Source organism: Rhea americana, unplaced genomic scaffold (assembly GCF_003343005.1).
Source record: "Rhea americana isolate MKP2758 unplaced genomic scaffold, rheAme1 scaffold_60, whole genome shotgun sequence".
NCBI lineage: Eukaryota > Metazoa > Chordata > Aves > Rheiformes > Rheidae > Rhea > Rhea americana.
Window position 1 is genome coordinate 3,381,981 of NW_028186757.1, and position 23,403 is coordinate 3,405,383.

The 23,403-nt window shown below is 34.0% G+C and overlaps 1 protein-coding gene across 2 annotated transcripts in view; it reads left to right on the top strand.

Moving 5' to 3' along the window:
• FSTL5 (follistatin like 5) overlaps positions 1–23,403 on the top strand; it is a 305,635-nt gene that overhangs the window by 187,187 nt on the left and 95,045 nt on the right. The window lies entirely within an intron of this gene.

The window sequence follows — 23,403 nt, forward strand, 5'->3', positions numbered from 1 at the left end:
GCATGCCTTGATCCTGCCAGTTTGGTGCCATCTGCAAGATTTCTCAGGTGTGTTTTGTCCCATCATCCAAATCCTCAATGAAGATGTTAGTATCACCCTCAATATTGAAATCACTCGTAATTAGCCAACCTTCAGGCTTTAAAATGTTGACCATTGCCCTTTAAGCCTGGTATGTCCAGGAATTTACTTGCTCACTTTGTAGTCCACTCATTCAGTCCATATCTCCCTAGCTTGGGCTCAGAGTTGCTACAAGTGACTGTGTCAAAAGCCTTGCTAAGGTAAATGACAGCCRCTACTCTTTCATTATCTATCCAGCTAGTCATTTCTTGTAGAAGGCAGYTCAGACTTCAGTTTTAGGCAGGTGCCCTGCTAGATAATCCATGGTATTCCACTAGATACTCCCTACCCAGCTGAGTAAATACAGATTTTTTTTCATTTCAGCAGGAAGTCTTTAGTGTTAACATTGTCTGTGTTTATCCATGCTGCCTACATTTTTTTGAATTTTTTTGTTATTTTATATAAAATTATTATTCACTCATTATCAATGTCTGTATTTGAATTTGCCATCATCACAGTGTGCATAATTTAAACATAATTTATTTGAAGTTCAAAAAATKAGCAAGTAGATCACTTTTATCACATAACACCACTCATGAATACTTACGTGAGCCACCGTTTCCATGGAAAACGTTATTTTCAACTTTACTAGCATTCTATTTTTATCGTTTCTGATTTCCAGTATTGAGTGAMTCTTCTGCTAGTAATGTGCTAAATATGTAAAATTGGACTTATGACTCAACACTTGATTTTATTCCTCAATATATTTCCAGTGAGGATTTAGAATATATAGTGTTTAATTCTAAGCGCTTATTGATACTCTTGTCTTTTGTGTATTACTTAAATTGGAAAGTTTTTGTTATCATGGTTTCTTAATTGTATCTAGCTTGAAGGCTTTTTTTAAGACTTTTTTATAGGAAGGTACTAGCAGTGGTTAAGTAAATGAACATACTGTAATTCAGATATATGTACAAGACTTTTGTAGTGTTCTTTGATCACTGATGTGTCAAAACATGAGAATCTGTCTTTTAGAGATGCCTTAAGCTTGGGGAGGGCTGTATGGGGCAGATGGTGTTTGTTTTGCTTTTGGTTTGTTTGTTTATTTCTGKTTTTTTACAACATCACCTTTTCAATACCTTGTGGCATTACCTGGTTTCTGTAAATCAGCAACCGGTCTCAGTTTTCGTGAAATACTTGTCTCATAATGAATTTCGTGTAATGCATTTAATTATAGCTAGGCCTCCAAAGGCTGAATTCCATTCAGTGAGACAAATATTTCATGAACGCTGGGCAGGTTGGATATAAAGTTACTACTAAGAGATTTGTGAAAGTTAGATGAGAAGAACAAATCTGTTGTTCATAGCTTATGTTCACTATTCAGAACTTCCACAGCAGCTGGATAACTTGTAGAGATCTGCAAATCAAAAAAAATATTGAAAATGTTCAAAGTAGAAACTGAACAGTTGTGAGGGCTTATTAGGCAGAATAGTCCTTAATATCAGGTCTTGTCTCAACATTGTAAKCTTTGCTTATTCATCCTGGAATTAGGCTAGAAGTGAGAGTAAGATATTGAGCTAACTAGAAGTACAAAAGCTGATTTTAAGATGACTAAGAGTTTTTGCTAAAATTTTAGTTTAGATTTCCCTGATGACACAGATTTTCTCGAGAATAGGTRGTCTCCTGTGCACCATATGAATCATCCTTTGACTTTATGCTTATATCATTGGAATAAATCAGTAGTTGTCATAACTACTGTTATTATGTGTAGTGTATACTGACTACTGTTTTCCTCTGATAGTATAGGTTTCATTTCTTATAGAATTTAGAGATGTTACCTACTGACTACTTTTGAAGTCTAACTTTCATTGATTTAGAGCATAGGATTCAAATGGAGTCCTTAGATATAGATAGATTTCAGCTCAGGAGTAAGGTTTGTTTTTAATTTAAAGGTCATAAATGTTRTAAAATCCTAGACATGAGGGTTTTTTTTTTTCTTATAAGGAAAAAAGACATTTTTAAACAGTGTTGAAAAACATGTTATTATGTATTATGATGACAGTACTTGATTTTTTTTTTTTTCTGCCACACAGGAAACTGCCTCTTCCATTCCAAATTAAGGAACTCCTCAGGTGAAGGCAGTAGGAGTTCTGATTCTTTTCAGCTAACMGGCCAGCTAATGCTAGTGTTATGTTCCTATCCTTATTCCTTCCAGTTAATGTACTGTTTTTGACCCCTTATTTTAGTGTCGCTACCACAGAAACTGCCTCTGGTTCCTTCAGTTGCATGCTGATAAGTGCTGCAATGGAATTCAGGGGAGTTATCCTTATATACTTGCCATACATATGTTCCTGCAGGCACTTGCCATTGGCCATTACCAGTCAAAGTGCTGGGCTAGATGGACCTCCTTTCTGACCATATGTTCTTATGGCAGGATTCTTCTGCACTTCCTGCCTCACGCTTTTGGTAGTCATGAAAAACTGTAGCTTTTTTCTTCATTTCAGTAACATTTGTGCCCGTTTTATAGCATGTAAGAGCTGATATATTTTTAACCAGGATAGCTTAAATAGCTTAATATACAGCTGTGTCAYTGTGGCAGAATAGGGAATCTATCTGTAGAGCTATGCATTCTGCTTGATATTGCAAATTCAGATATATTAGGTTTTGAATTTAAACTACAGAGGATAAWTTTTGATTTTTTTCTTCCTCTCCCATCATTTTCCCTCTTCCCCACCCTATCTRTTTATCATCTATTTTTCAAATGCACTTATCAAAAAGTGTTGCTGAAGAGAACCATTTTTCAAGACTGGTCATTTATCAACTGTTRTTCAACAGGAATTATTTTATATTAGAAGCTGATGAGGAAAAAGTATAAAAGAATGTGGCTGAAGTCACTTGCAGYTGCCATGTTCAGCAGCTTAAATTGAGGGAGGACTTCCTGCACCTGGAGCCTGATGAGTTGACTTCTCTTCCTGAGCCCGGATTCTGAGGGAAAGATTATGTGGAATAGAGAGAACTGATACGAAGTTTATTTTTCTAATAATCTGTGGATTCTTGAAATTAAAGTGCACRAAGTGTTCAGAAGCTTAGGAAAAAATGTGTGTACTTGCAGTATGTACTGGCTTCTTCTCTGCATGACTTGGAAGAGAAGAAACTGTAAAAGAAAAGAGTCCTAGATGCAATGCTGGGAAAGTGTGTGTGTGGGAGCRATGAAGGTGTTCCAGAGATGTCAGGACTTGCTGCTGGAGAGACAACAGGACGCAGTTCCAGCTCTCTGGGTAAACGCTGTGCAGGAATATCGGAGGAGAGTGATCGAGAGAGCAGTTTCTAGATTCTTTGCTTTATAGAAGACTGAATGCCCTGGGGACCCCGTTGCTGGATTCATGACTGGATTTTGGTGAGCAGCGTCCACAGGAGGCACACGGAAAGATATAATCACATTTATTTTGTTAAGTATTTGGTGCACAAATGGAAAAGTCTAGGCAATATAAATCAGTACAAAGTAACTTTATAATCTATCAGTAATCAGTGTTCTGAAAACTACCTTTTTCTCGTCTCAACAAAATAGCAGTTTAGTAGCAATACAAAACTGCAATTAATGCAATGTTTTCTGTTCCTAATTGTATGTATTTCTGGTGTTTTGAGTGTTAAAAAGAGAATTACATTTCACTAGCACCTTCTACAAGGATGCTTTGAATTGTTCAGTTTAAGATCTAAATGTGAATACAATAACTAGAGAAAATACTATCTATAAGACTAAATTGTGCTCACTGTCATGACCTTGTTTCTGGACAAGAACACACAGTGGAGAAGGAGTCAGTCCTGTCTAAATTCAGGCAGGAAGTGGTGAGGGTGAGTTTCCAGGAACCATGACTTCTGAGCACACTGAGGCATCCGCAACCGTGAACCTCCTCCTTTCCTCCTGCCCCACCATGTGATAAATCCAAATAAATGAATTCCAGATATAAAGGAAACCAGCTAATGCTCAMTTTACTATCTAGAGTTATGGTATAAAAATCGTGCCTGAGCATGGTTAAGAAAGCACAAGTGGGAGCGATAAAATCAGTGCACGTGAGCAGTGCAGTTAAGAAATGAAAAGGGAAGAAGGGATGAGGAGAAAGAAGAGGAGATGAGACGAAGAAGGGCATAAGAGCAAGATGAGACACTGGGAAAGGAAAAAGTGGAGCTACACTAAGAACAATAGAAGAAAATACAAGTAGGCCTATCTGTGTGGCTCGGAAAGGAAATACAGATAAAAGCAAAGAATTATTAACACTTTTTAAATTAAAGTTACAAGAGGGACTTTCAAAATATTCCTTTTAAATGAAAGTCCTATGGAAGGTTGCAAGTACACGTATAATATCAAGGAATATCCTTTGACGGAATTAAAGATTTGTGGARAACCTTGAGGCTGTTGGATTTTAACCTTCTCTTTTACATTCCACAAGGTATCATTTTTATAGATTTATTTTCCCCCCCCTCTGGAAGAGATGTAGTCTTTGAAGGTATTATTGAAAAGCAATCTTTTTTGTCTTTTGAGTGGAACAGATTGCATTGACTTATAGGCATTTTTCAAAGCATTTTATTTGGAAAAAGTATTCTTTTTTGTTTTATTTTTATTTTTTAAAGAGATTTATCTATCTTAGTGATTAGCACTTTGACTGGTCTATTCAGAAGCATTTGCTTAGGCTGCTCACAGCTGCAAGTTCACTTGTTCTGGGAGTTTGTAGTTTGATCTGCTCCCATCACATTGCTTCCTCTTGCTTCTCTGAAATTGGATTGTCACCCATAGCAAATTTTGGTGCATCAGAGGAACATTTAATGTCTTATTAAGTAGACTTATCCCTACCTACTTACCCCTTTTTTCTGTCTTCATCATTCTGAAATTGGAATGTAATCTCCTAGGTTAATTATTAACGTCACACTTAAGTGAATAAATGCAGTATTTTAGATAATTCTGTTTTGAAACAAACAAAACCTAGAAAACTGTAAAGTTTAACTGAAGAGATGCAAGCAAGAGAACAAACAAAATGAAGACTCTCGTTTGGACATAGCCTACTAATCTCTCATTAAAAAAGTTGTATCTCTGCAATCACATATGTATCCATGATGCACCATGATCCGTTAAGATCATGATACATCACAGCTCATAACTCCATAAGGTCACTCCGGAGTGCATTGCTCTCCCTTTTAAGTCTAGTGATGTAGGGATGTGTTTTCAGTGGAAAGCAAAGGCATCTTTACATCTCACAGTATTCAGCATTTCCAGAACCTACAAAATTATTTCAGCTATATTTATTTTGGCCCAGAGATTAAGGTGGTATAACTCCCTGCTCTGCTGTAGAGAATATCCGATGTCTAGAAGAATGTCTTGAAAGGGTTGCTGAGATACTGGTTAACAGAACGCAAAGTGAAGATGTTCAGAGACTTGACAATGTGGATAAGGAGGCTGCTGCTGATGGCACACTATAAAGAAAAACAGAGAGGTGTTTGGGGATGCTGTTATACTTGACAAGGAAGAATAGCCCTCACTTGTCCCTAAAGAAACAGGATAGAGTATGCTGTTACATTTTTATTTTATTTTTCTCTGATCTTGAATAGTATAGCTAGAAATGAATGTAGATAATACACTTGTCTGTTACAACTGTAGTTTTAAAAAACCCACACAGCTCAGTCCAGTTCTGCAACAGTTGTTATTAACTATTGTTAGCACTGGCATAACAAGAACTACTTTTTTTTTTTTTTTTTTTTTTTTTTTTTTCAAGAGAACCTGCCAAGTTAAGTGCAACCAGTGATCTGTTTACCAACAATACCAGTTTTATTGTGAAGAGTCTTCTCGTTCTCAAAATTCTGAGCTGAACCACTTATTCTCTGCTGAATTTACAATGAACACAAGCATAAAGTATTAAATGTTGCACAGTAAATGAGCACATTCAGTTGCAAGTCCCTGAGTTTTGTCTAAATTCTTTAACTATGTACACTGATTAGTTCAAGGCCTACTACATTCTTATTTCTCCCTTGTTTTTGCTCTGRTTTCCCATAGCATATACTCTCCTCCCGTCTTAAGATAAAAAGAAGGCATTTTCTCATTGATTTTTGAAAGTGACTATTTCTGTAAGAATAGCTATGTTAAAGAAAACGTCAACAKGGACTTGCAGTGCTGTGGATGGATAGTGAGTAAGTGCGTACATAAGAAAAACTGGAAAAGTAAGAAGTCATTTCCAGAATGTCATATTATCACATATCATGACAGGTATGATTGGAATGGCTTGATTCTTATGAACATTTAAGGGGATATTTTCTTGGACAATAATGTGGCATTGTAAGTGGGAAAGTTGATCACGTTTTCTGGACTGCCGTGATTTGGGTTTCTTGAAAATATTTTTAGTGTACAGTTGTTTTAACTGCATCTTACCAATCTTAAGTACAGCTCTTAAAATAGGATTAATAAGAATGGCCATAGGTTAGTGAAAAAAAAAAAAAAAAACAATTTCATTTACTCTGAGATTGTTTTCCAAACATGCTTTAAAATTAACATTTATAATAACTTTATTGACTAGAAAAACATTTGTTGTTCTATAATTTTGAGTATTCTATAAAGGTTGCAGCTTTATATATTCATAGATGTAGGATGCCATATCTTACTACTTTTCTGATCAACAGTTTCACGTGCATCAAGAATATAATTTAACACATCACACACACTTTGAAATTTCACTCAGGATTCATTGAATGCTATGTAAAATCGGTTACAGAACATGTTGTGGGGAGACGTTGAGGTTGGAGAGGCAGTTTCAGTCTGGTGAGATGGTAGTCTCAGGAGGGAGAGACGTTTTATTTTTCGCCGGTTCATTTACTGTCTCTTCCAGGAGATGAAAATTCATAAAAGTAAAATTCCATCCTAYTTTGTAAGGAGCAAGCACTAGTCTGTCAGTCTGTATGGGCAAAATTTGGATCGTGTTCCTCACCCCTAGCAAATTGGCTATGGCAACCAAGTTGTCAGTGCTACAGGAGTAGATAACTGATTTTCTCTGCAGCACRAGGCTTTGAAGCCGTATTACTAATGAATTGGCTTTGTTGGCTTGTGTTTTCCTCTAGGTTGAAAAAGTTCTCATAAGAATGGTTTAGCCTCTGTTATGTTAAAGGGTTCCTATAACTAGCCAATACGTAGGATGAATCCTTAGCTGTACTATTGTAAATATTCTTACAGTAAGTAGTAGTAGCAATACTGTTCCAAATATATTCAGCTTTATCTAGTATTCCTGTAGTACTGCTATAAGAATATTAGGTAAAAAGTAAAATATATATATATATATTCCTTTTTATTTTCCAACGCAGCRTTATGCAGATTTAAGTGGTGTGTCTTTATAAGTTTCAATATTTCCTGAAAGCAGAAAACAAAAATTGGGCTGTCGGAGATGATAGCTTTTACTAAAATAATTAATATGTAATTCTTATGAATTAAATTTCCTCAGCGAACTAGAATTTTGTTCAACATTATAATCTAACAGTCTCTGCATAGTAAAGTGGAAATTTGTTGTCCTACCATTGTGGCCCTTATATTTCATCCTAATGGGTAAACATGTATAGAGAAGCTGCAGCTTTTATGCCAGAAAATGCATATCCTTTCTCAATACATGCAAATAGTAAGCACTGAGGTTTTGAAACTGTACATTAAATTAAAAACAACATTTTTTGATATTCTTAGTTGAACGTCAGCTATGCAGAAGTTAATAACATTTTAGTATTAAAAGAAACTGCTTCCTTAAGTGCCATGAATGTTGCCATATATGTAGCACTATGCCGGAATAGGTTGGGATCCTTTTGCATTGCTCCCAGTTTTCACTATTTGTAATTGTGTAGCAAATAGGAATACTTAATTCAAAATTTAGGAAGTGAAATATCTTTAAACTTTAATTTCCTTTCTTCCATTTTTCMTTTTGTCTTATTAACATTAGGAAATACAATATGAGATTTTTAACTGGACACTGTTCCCTTCTTATATCTTCTAAATTGCATGGCTTAATGTATGCAGCATATCTGATATATATTAAATGGAAATAGGTAAATACATATATAAAGAAGAAGGAGTTTTTGGCATCTTACCTCTTTTCCAGAAAACTAAGCCCTAACCAAAAAGGGGCGTTTTTTTTTTTTTAGATTAAAAAAAAATGGACTGGAACAGTTGTTTTCAGTAATATCAAAGTCAATTGTCTATCTTTTACAGTGCAAGGAAAATGCTATCGCCTGGTTAAGGTTACTGATTTAACTTGTGCTAGATCAGTACAAGCTACTATATGAGTACATCTTCATTGTCCAGAACTTGCTGGACRAAGCAGATCCTCATTCTCACTGACTCCAGTGTGATTTGGGAATGTTTCGCACTTTGCAGTATTCGACCCACAATGGTCAGTCCTAGTAACACTGTAGGTAGTTTCATTCTTTAGTGCTGTAGGCCAGCACTGAAAAGAATTATCTCAGCCTAAAATGGCTTCTATTTCTCATCAAACGTCTTTTAGATCTTGATAAAATGCAATAAAATAATGAAGCTTCTTCATTAGTTTAGAAGCTTGTTAACTGATTATGCTTTAAATATATAATTTATTACTTCTATTAGTATAGTTATATCTAAAAATATGTCACTAAAGCATCATATTTTTGCTTGTAAAAACAGTGTAATACACAGTATTAACAGTGTAGAAATKAGGTATTCACTTTCTTATTTATCATTAGTTTTGTGCTATTTATGAGGAACATGAACACTATCAAGGTCTGAAAACATGATAATTGAAATTAATGGATTGTTAAGTTTGAGGGATGTTTAAACTCAAATATATGTCAGTGCCTTTAAGAATACAGAGCATAGTAATTTATGGTTGCATAGCAAACATAAGAGGAGTTTACTAGAACAGAATGACAAATGTTACACTTCATCTTTATGGAAATAAGTATATGTGAGGTAAACACCCACTAATTGTATAATTGTACAAGTACAATTGGTTGAATGTATTTATAACTAGGTTTAAATACGAGCAAATTAATGTTCTAAATGTTAAAATTGCTTGAAATATCTACAAGGTATTCATAAAATCTGAATTATTTAAAAGTACTTATGATACTGTGTTCATTTCATGTTCAACAGATTTGAATCTTCTGTTTTGGTGGTTCTGTCATTTTTGCTAACTTGTATTTTATGCATTTTCACAGCTGTATTTTGATTTAGCCTATCTTATCCACTTATTAGGAGACACAAATTCCCCTGATTCAATTACCTGTTCATGAATCAGATAATTGCACGGGCTTTTAAGGAGCTGCAGTGATTTACATTGCTACAGATGCTCTGTAAAGTAGTTCCTTTTCTTACAGCATCCAATTGTAGAGGTTATTTTTTCTGTGCACATTTTTTATTGACAAAAGACATTATTCCTTTCCAGTACCTCTTCTTGGAGAAGTTTGCACATAATAAATACTTTCATTCTGAGTGAAATGTGTGGGAATGAGTTAAGGATTAGAGCTAATCTTACTGTTTTTAATGGAAATACTCTGCAGCAATTGTATCTGCGCTGCAGATATTACAGACAGTCCATAAAGCAATTCTCTGTCTATCTATCTAGTTCAGGTATTGATACAATGTAATGGTAATAAGATAGTTACTTGAGAAACTCAGTTAAATTTTTGTTTTGTCAGTCAATGCATCCAGCACTACACTACTGGTAATTCTTGATTTAGCGTGATAYAGTCAATGAGATGCATCTAGCATGATATAGCAAATGAAATGCAGCCCACAGCCATGTAGACACATTCTGCATTTCTGCATATGATGGCAAGGGAGTCATAAATAATCAATGACTTCTCATATATTTCCATGAACAATGCTTCGGAACTATTTTATAATGGTYCTAGTGCAAGCAAAGTAATAATCCTAGCAAGTAAAAGTATATGTTTTATTGATTTTTATGAAGACTTTATAAAGACTTTGGTGAATCATTATAGTCCTTGTGGCAATCATTCATAGCTTGAGTACTGTCACATGCTATACTCTGTGCAGGCAACTTATGAAAAGGATTAGGTCTCGAGGAATAGTTTGAATCAATGTAGATCAAAACTGAAATACATTTAATTAAAGTAATGATGGCAATTAAACACATATATGATGAGCTATGCAATTTTGTTTCAATTTTGTTAGCTTGTGACTTAGAAATAGTAAAAATATTAATGATTTTCAAAGTCTGTATTGCCATCATTTGCATTTCRTTTTCTTAAAGCAAATATTTGTAATGTATGAGAAAAAAAGTGCAGAAAGATGCTTTGACATCCAAAGACTCCCTCTGTTAAGAACAATCAGAAATATCAGAAGATTAATTCACTTGTTGAGTAATACAGGATAAGCTAATTGGGAGGTAACACTTACTGTTTGTTATTTAAGCTGTGTTACAACTAAATTACTTTTTAGTTTAGTTTACAGTTCTCTCTCTTAAAACTAGAGCCTGTAGTCACTATAAGGAAAATTCAGAAATCAGAATTGCTGATTTTGCTGAAATTACATGTAAAATGAAGAAGCATGATGTAAGAATGTAAGAGTGGTGGTACTGRTTCAGACTAAGATCCAGCTAGCCCAGTACTTTCTCTGAACCATGGATTTAAGTTGATGCCTAGAGAAGAATAAGAACAGGATACTTCCCTCATACTCTTTCGAGTGATTGTTCAGTCTCTCCTGAGCATGTCAGCTTCTTAAATCTGTAACGTCCTTTTGATAAGRGATATTTAGATCTATTGCCTGAAGATGGAAACTTACTATCATTTATTTTGAACCTGACTCCTGTTTGCTTAATTTGATGGTCTTCCAGTATTACAAGGAATAATGAACAATCAATACCTTTTGCAGCATCTCCATGGCAGTCATGATTTTGCAAAACCTGTTTTTAAGATTAAAAATCCTAGCCTCTTTAGTCATTTTTCGTAGTTAAATTCTTCTGTGCCCTTATCCTTGCTCTCTTTCTCTGAATTTTTGCCAATTCTGTTTTTATTTTGCAGAGGACMCAGAGCTGCATCTATTATTCATATAGACAAGCCATGGATTTATATAGAGGCAAACACGTTTTCTACTTGCTCTCAATTCCTTTCGTAATAATTCTTAACTTTGATTTGAATTTTTGACTACTGTAGAGGACAAAGTCTATGGAACTATCTATCTTCACYCCTGCGGAGTCAACCTACAGCCCATTGCTTTAGATACAAAGTTAAGATTGTTTTTCTGCTTGTGTAACAYTTTTATTTCCGTACAATTTATCTACCATTTTATTGCTCAGCTTCTCAGTCTCATAAGGTCCTTCAGCTACTCTTTGCAGACTGCATTCATTCTTACCACTTCAGACTACTTTGACTTTCCYGTAGCACAGTGTTCCTGTGGCTGTTTTCATTCTATCCGTTTTCCGATGTGCCTAATAGGTCTTAATTTAATGTAGGGCATTTCTGTCTTCAATCTTAGACTATTTGTATTTTGTGTAGGAGCACATGTACCACTTTTTGGTTCCTACTTTGTCACCCRAGTTAAACAGCAGTTCCTTTCTGCTTCGTATCCTGTTTGAAGTCCTCTAACATGTTCATCTCCCACAGATACAAAATTTTAATTTCTGCCTCCTGAGCAGCCCATTTCCATGTCTCTCTTTCCACTCTACAGCTTTTGAATTTCTAATCTCTTGGATTTACGTGGCACCCTGCTTTTCTTCTAGGTCAGGTGAAGCCCATCTCTGTTTTATTACAGAAGTGTCTTCAATAGCTGATGAATCTGACACCTTTATAAACATAATTCTGAGAGAAAAAATTGAATAGATTTTTATTTGATCTAAATCAGCTATGCAGTACTGAATTTAGATGCATATTTGCAAGCTAAAGATTTGTTCTTATTTTTAGATAGGATGCAGTAAACTTTCTTAAATCTCAGGTAGTGAAGACAGCAAGCAAAAATATTACAATATATTSCAAAATTTAGGAGAAAGTGTAGTTTCTTACCATAATTCTGATATGACTGTTTCTTACTGCATGTATGACTGAAGAGAATGATTAATGGTCTATTAGTCACGAAGCAGTCTGAGGACCAAAATGAAGTAGTCGTTCATGTTACTTGTTTCAAAGTAAAGCCTTAATAAATTTTTTTTTTTTTTTTTTTTTAAGTACAGGTGCTCTCAGCAGAGCCATTTGTTAGAATATAATTCAATAAACTCCCTGGTTGTTTTTAGCAAAAAAGTGTCATTGTTGAATATAGTTTCTTTTGTTTGTATCTGCGACCTACAAAAGCAGGTTCCAGAAGGTTTCGGTAGTCAGTAGACTAGCCGTTCCTCCACACTGGAGTTACTTCTGTGTGTCTTGGGGATAGACTGGCACACAAGAACCAAGAAAGAGTTGATGATACAGAAGAGAGGGAAAAGTTCAAGCAGAAAAGAATAAAACTTGGTTGATCTCCTTTCATGAAACTTTCTTCAAAGGATCTGAGTTAAGGTTGCAAGGAGCAGGAAAGTCACCCCATGTTTTCCTATGGCATCATGCATTCCTGTCATGTAAAGAAGAATGAAGAAAGGAGTGTTGTGCAAAACATTATTTCCTAATCTACATTTTGTTTGAGAAATGTATGTTTTTATGGGATTTAGTTATCCTTTTTCCCTTGCTTCTCCAGATCATTTTACCTCTTTATAAGGCAGATGCGAAGATTTTGAATAGGGAAACTGTCAATGCAAAGCATCCCACTTGCAAGCAGCTGTTAAACTGCATCCGTGTTGTTGTTTTTCATTGACCGAATACTTAAGACCTTACTTTAACTTCAGCCCAGGTTTTCTGAAACCATGTGGCAGAAGCCATCATCTTCTCATGGGAGGTTGAATGCCTAGACAGGTCTCCCTGAAAAGCCCATGTCTGTCACGTTGTACTTAGAAAAGTCTCTGCTGCCTGACAGGAAGCAGCTGCTCTTCTCCCATTAGGGGCGGATGCATTTCTTCCTTGAGGTTCAAAGCCCCTGTCATCCCAAGGACTGCAGTCCCCTGATACAGAGCTGAACATGGCTTTCCGTGTTTGGGTATGCTATAAAACTGAAGCAAGACCTGGTCGGATTGTTAATGCCTTCTTAGAATATCAGATTGCTTTTCATTCCTTTAATTACGCTAAAATATTAAACATAAAAAAAAATAATTTTTCCATTGTTTATTGCATAAGAGTGATCAAGGAACCAGATTTTGTTGGACCGTTGGTACCCCTATCACTTTMTTTAGGGTCAGTATATTTTATGGTGGAGTTAATATCTTCATAGATATTGTAACGGTTGCTATATTTCATGTTAAGATTGAAACATAAACAACAAAACATTAACTTTAATTTAAAATGAGGAAGGACACATATCAGGATGGTGCTCACTGGAAGTTAAATGATTAATTATTATGCTATTAGTTCTSTGATATTTTATCTCTAGATAAAGTCTTCCTTTGATAATTTATGCACCTAATATTTACACTAGAGGCCTTTGAAGGATTACAGAACCTCTATATTGGTGGCTTTGGRTTTAGGAGATGAAACTTCCTTCACAGCTTATTTTTGTAGAAGGATATGGTGCAGAGTTGTGATAACCAAACTTACAAGATGGTGTTGGAAAGTGAGGAAGACATAGAAGAGATTTGTAAAAATTACTTTAGGAAGTGCCTTCCAGTGAGAGACAGAAAGGTCTCAGTCTAATTAAGTTAATAAAAAGAAGACCAAGTGGTGAGTTACCTTCAGTAGTTCAGTTAAAAAGAATTTTCTAGACCAGAATGTGTTTGGAGAGTGAGTGAATGAACCAAAAGTGAAGCAAGTTGTGTTCAAATTACATAACAAAACTTTAAAATGTATAAATAGTTAACCTATGAACCAGCTAAAATCCTGCATTGGTTCTTTTTAGTTACTTTTTTTAAAAAAAAATACTACCAAAAGCATCAATCACATCATCTGTTCTCTTGTAATTGTCAAACTAGTTTCGTATAAGAGAGATACTAATCTTTTAATTTAGCAAAACAGCAACTTCTAAATAAGCTAAGATCCTGCATTGGTTCTTTTTTAGCCTCATAAAAGCAATACTTTGTAATTAACACAATTAAAAGATAGTGTGTATGTGTATATGTGTGTGTATGTTTGTGTGTATATATATATACATGTATATAATTCTTTTTTCTAAATGCATGTCTCTGGAGCATGCTCTGAGTCTATTGTAGGAAAAGCTGACATTAGCACTAAACAAAGAAAACTATTAAAAAATATTGACCTTTGCTTTAATTTTAAAGATTTTATTAATGCGTACATTTTTCTACTTGTTTATGACATAAACTTCTATAGTTTATTTAGTCCTTTTACTTACTTAAGCAGTGATACCTTTAGGAAATCTGCTCATATGATAATTTGATGCTAATACAGTTTCAGTTCATACAGGTATTTGGTGCTAAATGAAGTCAGATGAGATATTTTACTTTATTTTTCCTTATTTTTAAAATTTGAAACATTCTTAATGTTCCTAGGTATCTGAATAAAGAATACTGCATTCCAGATTTGGAAACAGAAATAGAAACTGTAGGTTTTTGCGTAATATTTATCTTTTCAAGAAAGTTCCTCCATGAAATAAATGTTGCCTGATCTATAAATTATGCTTTACTATATTGTATTGACCAACATTAAAATTAAAGCTTGTTTTCAGACAAGTTTGTGCTTTTTAAATTGTTTATATTAATTTATGGAATTGATTTCTTTAGAAGTTTATAAAAACATGAGCTATTCTAATATTGACTGTAATTGCCAACAAAAGTTATTTTCAAATTTCTTGTCAGCAAAATGAAAGATGAATATATTTTAATTAAAGTGATAAGCTTGTTAAGAGTATTTGTTGTTATAGTAATAGAACAGCGGAAACCTCTGCTAGGCTGGTTGTAACACCTGAAATAGGACCTCCTCAGTTTTAACACAAGCTCTGCAGCCAAAATGTGAAGAAATAATGAAAAAGCTACTTATGTAAATACATTTTTTTGTCTGGTTAAAGTCATTATGAGAACAGATCTCTTGTGTTTTTTTTAATAGGTTTCTCAGATTTCTAAATATTGATGATTTTCAACACTTTGATTATGAAAGTACTACATCATGCATTTCTTAAATTCTCTCCATATTTTAACTCATTTTGATTTTTTTTTTAATTATTCTAGGTTTAGGAAAGAAGCTGCCTCACTTTATAATCAGTATCAGTTTTTTCAGTCAGTAGGCATACAGCTCTTTGGCTTTCATTTAATGAATAGAGAGTTTGCCTTTTGAAAAAGATCCCTTTGTTGGCATCTTACCTAAATGTCTTTATTTTATTCTTTTTTTTTAGGAACCATGTTACMTTACTTTTCATACTGAAACTTTCAATTCTCATACTTAAGTACAAAAATAATTTGTTTATGACAAATTCAAAGCAGGAAATACATTTGCAACCTGGGACTCATGCATATATGATACTGTAAAGTAGTTTTTCTCTTTATTTGGTCTCCTGTGTTGCCTGGCTTTGGAAAACTACTCTGATGTTATGAAACATCAAATTRATTTCTGCATGGAAATACCGGTATGGAACAGTATATATTCACTGTTCCCTTTAGGGGAAAAATAGTGTTGCTATGTCTGTGTTCCAGTTTTTATACACTAATAAGCAATAAGCTTAGCAAATTTTGGAAGACTGCACCTACTTGCTCTAACAGCTGAATTCTTCATGTGGATTGATTTTAGTTGAGAGATATAAATTCTGGTTGAGCAGGATTTCTTCAGGGTCATCAGGGCTCTATATACTGCTTTGTACTGGCTCTGTGCTGTCTCGTTGTGGCAAATGAATTGACAAAGAAGGATATTATTCAGAAATAATAGTATATTTTTTCTGTAGGAAAATCACTTTTTCATTAAAACYTCTTGATTTAATAAAGTAACTTTAAAAATCTTTCTTTTGATGAAATGTACTAGCTGTGAAATACAGCCTCTGGACAGACTGAGTCCTGGCCTCCCAGTCTTTATGTATTTTTCCTTTATTTGAAGTATAAATGCTTATTTTCAGATGCACTGTATATTGCTCTAAGCTTATAGGGGAAAAAAGTGATAAAGACAATTCATTTTTTCAGTAGTTTCATTGCACTGTAAAATGAAATTTGATATACTTTCTTCAGCCTAACATGCTAAAACTAGTCTGAGCTATATGAAAACACGAAACCCTTTTGCATCATTTAATTTCTAAGCTGACAAATCTAGTCATGGTACTGTTGCTGATTTTTAAATTGGTTCAAAAGAACAGTAAAATGAAGCTGATGGAAAAGCTCTCTTTACATCATTTTGAGAAGATAGGCTTGACATCATGAAAAGAATTATTAAATATTTGCATTTCAGCTATCAGGAAATGTTGTGGTAAGACTTGCGACAGCCAAATGGCAGTAAATTCATGTTTTTCCTCAGTTAACTGAAATAATTAACACCTGATGATGTTTGTTGAGAACTTTCTTTCTTTGGAGTTTTCTGTTGGTGGAATACATCCAGCTGTTGATTGATTTCAAGGCCTTTGCATTTGTTGATACGACATTTTTGAAAAATACTGCTCAGAAAATTCCTAGTAGTAAGCATTTTGTGCTTCAAACTTCATATCCTTTCTATCTTTGTGGCATTTTTTGTTCTTTACTTTTCATCATTGCAAGTTCCTTAAAAGTGTTATGTCTAGACTTGGTGGTTCTAAGCATTATTTAATTTGTTAATTACTTTTAAGTGCATTACAGGTTTTTATGACTTTGGAAACGGAGCCAAGAACAAAGAGAACATTTCATATTCTGTTGAAAAGTAGTAGCTGTAAATACCCTGTAGTTACAGAGTACTTTTGGAAAAAAAAAGACCTGGCAGTTTACTGTAGCAGAGCAAAAGGCAAAAATTTATCCTGGAAAGGCACTCATTTAGGATCCTTTATGCTAGATTTTATATGCTATCCCTTAAGCTTAAAGCATACTGTAGGCCATAGACAAAAGGCTTCTTTACATGCTTTTAAAAGTTGATTGCTTTTAAATTACATTCTAAATAGGCAAACAAAATAAATACAGGCTTAATGCAGTCTTAATTTTAGAAAGTGAGTACCAGTCTGCATAATGTTCATTAGTTTAGACAAAAAAGTGTTTTGTGGCTGCTGTGAATAAATACGTAAAACTTACATAAGTAGATGAGAAGACTCAAATTATACATTTGTTAATGGAATTTAATTAACCCAAAGAGTCTACAATTATATAAGGTCTTCCTCCCTGTAATAGGTAATCAATTATTATGTGGTATATAAAGTCCAAATACAACATCTTCATGTACTTCTTATCTTTTGAAAACTTTAATTCAAAGTGGTCTAGTGGCTGGTCATATGAAATTGGTCATAGGAAACCTGTTCTTCAATCCCATGTGAAATGTCATACATATTGACATTTCTTCCTCTATTAGCCTGATCCAGTACCCGACGATAATGGGTATTGTAAAAATGTTTAGTGCCTGCAGACTGTATTGGGTCGTGAAGGGAGTTAGGGATGTGATTTTTTTCATAGTAGGGAGAGATCTGAAAAGCCCCAAATTATACCACCTATTCTTTATCTTCTTCAGAAAACTAAAAGTTTCAAGTGTACCAGCTCTTTTTATAAACAAGTCGTTTTAGAGCTTTGCAGAATGTTCCATGTTTTGGGCAGAAGCTCATTGTCCTAAGGTTTAAGAAAATGAATAGATGGATCAAAGCATCACACAGCTATTACTATCTTTTTTCTCTAGCACTAACCTTTATCTGYTATGTTTTAAAAATATAGTGATATTGTTTTATCTTCTAGCTTGCAAGAATATTGATATAGCTTAACTATACAAAGAAAGACAAGCCAAGATGTATGATTCTTTGAAGAAATAATGACTGAAGTAATGTTTTGTTGTTGATTTATCCCTGTTACTGCTGGGATATTTTCACAAAATGCCAGCTTTAAAAAAAAATCCTTTTCCCTATTTTTCATAACTTGGTTACTAAACATCTGACAAATGAAGAGAACTGGAGCACTGATGCTCTATCAGTGTTTGATAATTGATCATCATTTGCAATATTGTAATATCTTCCTCAGCAGTATTTGTGTGACATTTATATGAAAATCTTCCTGAAGTCACCAGCATGCAGAGCTAAAAGCTTTATAATTGAATACAAGGAGCATCCAGTCACTGGGTAACTATTAATATATTTTAGTATGTAAATTATTTGGGGAAGGTTATTTCTTTAAATTTATTATTTATAGGTTCCAAAAAATCCTGCTCTCTGGAACCTGTAAGAGAAATAGACAATATCATAAGCCTATAAATAAACGTAACYGTGATGTAGTAATAACGTGTATCAGTGTAGCAATGAAGTATTGCAAAGCAAAGCAAACAAAAAGGAGGCATATGATAATGGATTCATTTCTTTGCTGATTCAGAAAGAGGTGAAAATGTTCTGCACTTGGTTTCAGTAAGTTCTTAGGTTATTTTAGAAAGACATCAGGAAAATRATTGTATCAGAAAAGTATTTAAAAAATAGCTTTGAAGATAACCTTGCATCAAGTGATCGTAAACTGATTAAATTTTAACTGAAGGACAAACAAAAGCAGGCCTCTAACAGAAATTCTAGATAAGCAGAAAGGAGCAATGAGAAATGAACTGTTTTTRTCAGTTTCAGCAAACTTGGTGTGATGCCACATGAGAACCTGCTGAGTCCACTAAAACAGTGAGAATTAGTAGAGAATAAGAAGCTGGTTAAAAGGGAGGAGATATGGGTACAATAAAATAGGGAAGTCTCACTTTGGGAAAAAGTTCTTAGTGAAGTTCTGCAATGTTCACCTGGAAATCAAACTTRTTTAATACTTTCACTAATACCTTGATACCTCCCTGCTTCCCTCCCCCCAACCCCCAGGAAAAAAAAAGAGGGGAGGGTAAGAGAAGTCTTCAAAGACTGAGATTTGGAAGTCATCATCAACATAAAAAAAAAAATACCAGATTTTTATAGTAGTACAGTTCTAGTTCATCTGTTCTCAAGAAGGAGGAATTGAAGTTGGATCTAGTGCAAGTGATCAGATTATTAGGGAAATGTATAAGGGGAGGAACCAAAAGAGCTTGGCTTTGGACTGTTTGGCAGAATGAAGGGTAGAGGAGTTAGCGAAATGGCTGCAGCAGCCGTGAAATCTGCCAAAGCTTTTCAGCCATCTAATGTGCGTCGCTCAACAGCACAGGGATGTCTTATATTTGAAMCAGTAACATTTTTTATGTCAAGTATTTCTGAGCTCCTTCAGCAAGAGTTTTATCTTCCCGGGCAGTGTTAATGTTATAAAATGTCTTCCAAACGTTTAACATTTACTTTGGATTCGGTATTTCTGATTTCCCTAACCTCTAACATTTTTTCAGATTTTGGGTCCTTCCTTTTTTTTTTTTTTTTTTTTTTTGGTTGGTCATTGGTAACTTCTTGTGGTTTAGAACTCAAAGTCTTTACTGACCTGATGATGTACCTGAAAGAGCCAGGTAATGAACAACATTCATTAATACAGTGTAGACCTTTCACATTTTTGATAACAGCAAACTATAAGCTAAAACCAGCTTCCTGCATGTTTTTAATGTTACTGTGTGGCAGAAAGAACTTGCTCTCAGAGCTAGGTTCGTTCCTTTGGGGGAGGAAAGAAGAGATGGTTCATGCATCCATGCATCTCGTAGCTCCTGAGCCTAGCTCTGCTGTTTCCTATGTGCTATCATAGCCTGGGCTGTGAGCGCTGTAGTCAGTTAATTAACAATGATTTTCGGGGGTTGCCTGTCAAAGAACTCTGCTCCAGGTACTCCCCCTCCTTAGGCTGGGGAACGAGGGTGTTGGTTTTTAAGAAAATGCAAATATACACAGCAGATTTATCTGTAGAAAATAAAAAAAAAAATACTTCAGTTCCATCACGAACTTTTTTCTAGAAAAATTAATCATTTAAATTATTGCTCATAATTGCATAATATATGAAGGTTTTTATTTAAGTGATATTCAATACKTTGAGGGGAACAATACTTCCAGTATATTTATTAAAGTGTTTGTTYTTATAACTGTTAACAAATATGTAACACTTCAGTGCATTGATTGKTTCCAGGTGTGACACTGTGCTTAATTTTAGAAAATTACGCATTTAGCTTCTTTGGTACAATAGGGGTAGACGCTAGAAGTTGTAAATGGACTATTAACATATATCATATTGAAGATTGAGAATTAATTAAATCTTTTTAGGTAATTYCTCTGGCAAAATTAGTATTATCATTTTATTTTTTTATTATAACTTTTTCTTTCTTCTTGATTGTTATTCTCTAAGGCAAAGCTATGATTACAAATAGATATAAAGCAGTTAAAAAATGAACAAGATGAATCTAATGAATCAAATGAATTGTTTAGTTTCAACAAAATATAGTAATACTGCTCTCTCTTTTTTGATTTCTGAATACCATCTTTGTTACGGGGGCAAACATTACATTTGTTAACTCTTCCCTTTTCTGCTGTTGTGTTTTGATTAAAAAATGGTAACTGCTTCTGTAATAGACGGCTACTGGCCTTCTGCATACAGACATCCACAGTAATAATTGAGTTAATTGAAAAAAGACTTCCATCTCTGGTAGACTTTGAATTACGTAGCTCAATTTATCATGTGAAGTTTAGCATTTTTCAGAGGGGGTCCAACAGCAAAAGCTCATTTTATGAGCATTGTTTCATGACTATCTTAAATTAAACAGTGACTTTGGAAAATGCAAATAATTACCCCTTTCTAAAATGAGTTTCATAATATTTACCTTCCTTTTGAGATGTTTGCGTAGTGAATTCTGTAAAGAAGCAAAATATTAGTGTTGGCAATTGCTGTCTGTCAGAAGTTTTGAATCTTTTGCTATTCATGCAGGTAGGTTTCAGGAAATCTAGGTTGTCACCTAGATTCAGCATCGCCGAAGAATCATGTCCCRTAGGATTGGATAAATCATCAGATGGATGCAGTACATTTTAAAAACTCCAGACAACAGCACAATTTTCGATTCATTTTCTTTTCCTGGTGTTGCAAGTTTTGTCACATAGTGTGTCTAGTTAGAAAATAATGAGACGATCACATTTGCATGTATCTAGTGAGCAGCGTCACTGAGTTTAGAGTCATAGAAAGTTCCTTCTGGAAAAGAAAAAAATAAGCCTTTTTGGTCCCATTTCTGCTTGAAAATTGAGACATTGATTTTATTCTTTAATTATAGAGCAACAAAGCTTTGCTTCCTGGAGCTATTGAAATGCTTCTTTTATGCTTGCATGGGGTGGGGGTGGGGGTGTAAAACAAAATATATTGTCGTTTAAATTGTGTTAATTACAAAGTATTGCTTTCATGAGACTAAAAAACAATAACAGAATCTTAGCTTGCTCATAGGCTGCTGTTTTGCTATAATCAAAAGACTAATGTCTCATATAAAGCTGATTTGATAATTAAAAGAGAATAGATTCATGATGCTTTTTGTAGTTAATTTAAAAAATGAAATATAAGATAACCAGAGATTTTTCATGCTTTAGCAGCTGAGCTGAAGAATTGCTATTTGGAAGGCTGTCAAAGTCAAGTAGAAAGGGTCCATTACATGGCAGGTATCATGTTAAACCCCTTCAACTTCTATACCTCTTCTGCCTAGTAGAACAAAATCCTTACAAAGATAGAATTCTAAGATGTTGTATTTAATCAGACTCACCTGAAGTTTAAAAGACAACTCTCAACTGTTCAGCCTCACATACACTTCCTTCTTCTGTAGCTCACTGTATGCAGTATTGTCAAATCAAATCAATGTGTACGCCTTTCTGTGTAAATGTTCAAGTGATTTTTGCAGCGTGGGAATGGCCTCCCTTTAAATTCAGAGCTGTTTGCTCTATGGGTTATCAGAGAAGGTATTTCTTATCTGACTCTTATTGCACATGTCAGAATTTTTGAACGATCACTCAAAAATACGAAAAAATATGAACCTGAAAAACTAGATCTTTCTCCTTGGGTTAAAATGAATGCTCACATAGCTTTTTTTTTTTTTTTTTTTTTTTTTTTTTTTTTTTTTTTTTTTTTTTTTTTTTTGTTAGTTTTTTTTCAGCTGATGTAGACATACAAAGGTAGTTCATGAGCTTGTGCATTTTTTTTTGCTATATGAAATTCCAGAGGCAATGAAAAATGGAGGAAGATATACTTTATAATGTTAGGTTGAAAGGACTGGGAGTAATTCTCTACTAATAGTATTTTTGAAATAGTTACTTGCCTTTGCATCAAATAATTTTGTTCCAAAATTGTATAACAAAGGTTTCATTAAATTAARATTAAAGTACTTTTCCTTTAAAGGTTGTACAGTCTATATTTACCATTGTATGTATTCATGCTGAATTATAATTTGTTCGGTCATTTTCTTGATTTTATTTTTTACGTATAAAATTAAATTGTTTTATAATTGTATTTTTTTGATATTTCAAATACCATACCAAAGATAGTCCTCATTCCCACAACATATTAGTGAGTTTGAATATACTGCATTGGTATTAATTTTAGAAAGGTCACGTACTTTTCATGGCCAATATTGTTTTTTTTTTCTATGAACTTGCTATGAATGTGAAAACATTTCAGATTTCTCATGTTGATTTAATGTTTTCTTATTCATTTATCAATGCAGAACAAATTTATTTGCACATGTTCTTAATGTTTTTGCTTTTAAAGGGGTTAGCAATATGTCTGTCTTACCAAAAAGAAAAAACTCACAAAAAAGAGAAACTCCCCTTCCCTCCCTGACTCCAGAGAGACACTTTTGGAACTTCATCCCCTAAATTTACTGATTTGCARATATTTTACAGTAAGATATTTCAGGTAATACTAAATAAATCAAAAGTGGCTTACAAAGCCTTGTAAAATACCTTATTGTTAGCAAAGAATAGGTGGTGAAACAGTTCAGGATATTTCAAGTGAAGTAGTGCTCTTACTTCAGGTTTGTCTTTCCCTGTTCTACAGTGCTGTACTCTGTACTTGTGCTAGGTGCTGTATTCCATCATAGTTGTGCTGTTTCTTGGCAGATACTACGGTTTGAGAATTTATATTACAGAGTGCTCTATTTTTTGGTATTTAGGAGAGCTTTATTAAGGTACTTTAACTATTTWTTATTCTTACTCTGGATGTCTCAAATTATAAAAGGAATAATGTTTGGCCAGAAAAAAATTAAGAAATTATTTTAAATTTGTTTTCTGWAAATGACATAAACTGATGTGTTTGATGGCTATGAGTAATGAGTATGCTCGTGACACTGAAATAT